General features: G+C 49.6%; 1 non-coding gene across 1 annotated transcript; it reads left to right on the forward strand.

Annotated features, from left to right (window-relative positions):
* Nucleotides 1-471: 471 nt before the first annotated feature.
* Trnas-cga (transfer RNA serine (anticodon CGA)) lies at nucleotides 472-546 on the forward strand. Its single transcript has one exon. It is a non-coding gene; the product is annotated as a tRNA-Ser (tRNA).
* The last annotated feature ends 1032 nt before the right edge of the window (nucleotides 547-1578 follow it).

Raw genomic sequence — 1578 nt, forward strand, 5'->3', positions numbered from 1 at the left:
TACTTCTGCCAGTACCTGGTCTCCTACCTTCCAAACTTTACAGAAGCTCTCCTGCGAATCTTGCAGAACTAGCACTACTGAAAGAAAGGATATTGCGGAGACATGGCTTAGCCACAGCCTGGAGGATGTTTCCAGAATGAGATTTTCACTCTGCAGCGGAGTGTGCGCTGATATGAAACTTCCTGGCAGATTAAAACTGTGCGCCCGACCGAGACTCGAACTCCGGACCTTTGCCTTTCGCGGGCAAGTGCTCTACCAACTGAGCTACCGAAGCACGACTCACGCCCGGCACTCACAGTTTTACTTCTGCCAGTACCTGGTCTCCTACCTTCCAAACTTTACAGAAGCTCTCCTGCGAACCTTGAAGAACTAGCACTACTGAAAGAAAGGATATTGCGGAGACATGGCTTAGCCACAGCCTGGGGGATGTTTCCAGAATGAGTAAAGCTGTGAGTACCGGCCGTGAGTCGTGCTTCGGTAGCTCAGTTGGTAGAGCACTTGCCCGCGAAAGGCAAAGGTCCCGAGTTCGAGTCTCGGTCGGGCGCACAGTTTTAATCTGCCAGGAAGTTTCATATCAGCGCACACTCCGCTGCAGTGTGAAAATCTCATTCTGGAAACATCCTCCAGGCTGTGGCTAAGCCATGTCTCCGCAATATCCTTTCTTTCAGTAGTGCTAGTTCTGCAAGGTTCGCAGGAGAGCTTCTGTAAAGTTTGGAAGGTAGGAGACGAGGTACTGGCAGAAGTAAAGCTGTGAGTACCGGGCGTGAGTCGTGCTTCGGTAGCTCAGTTGGTAGAGCACTTGCTCGCGAAAGGCAAAGGTCCCGGGTTCGAGTCTCGGTCGGGCACACTATTATTTTCAGGTTTAACGTATAATTTGTATTTCAGATATCATTCGTTTATACCGTCACTGCAGGTACACTATGTGATCAAAATTATGCGGACACCGCCAGAAACATACGTTTTTCATATTATGTGCATTGTGCTGCCACCTACTGCCAGGTACTCCGTATCAGCGACCTCAGTAGTCATTAGACATCGTGGGAGAGCAGGATGGTGCGCTCCGTGGAACTAACGGACTTCGAACGTGGTCAGGTGATTGGGTGTCACTCGTGTCATACGTCTGTACGCAACGTTTGCACACTCCTAAAAAACACTAGGTCCACTGTTTCCGATGTACTAGTGAACTGGAAACGTGAAAAACGCGTACAGCACAAAAGCTTACAGGCCGACCTCGTATGTTGGCTGACAGAGACCGATGACAGTTGAAGAGAGTCGTAATGTGTAATGGACAGACATCCATCCAGGCCATCGTACAGGAATTCCAAACTGCACCAGGATCCACTGCAAGTACCATGACAGGCGGGAGGTGAGAAAACTTGGATTTCATGGTCGAGCGGCTGCTCATAAGCCATACATCACGCCAAACGATTTAACAGTAGAAAAACGGTACACACTGTAGCGATCCGATGGCAGGGTGTGTATTGCCAACAGTAAAATTCGGAGGCGATGGTGTTATGGTTTGGTCGTGTTTTTCATGGAGGAGGCTTGCACCCCTTGTTGATTTGCATGGCACTATCG

This window comes from Schistocerca nitens, chromosome 6, assembly GCF_023898315.1.
Source record: "Schistocerca nitens isolate TAMUIC-IGC-003100 chromosome 6, iqSchNite1.1, whole genome shotgun sequence".
Lineage (NCBI taxonomy): Eukaryota > Metazoa > Arthropoda > Insecta > Orthoptera > Acrididae > Schistocerca > Schistocerca nitens.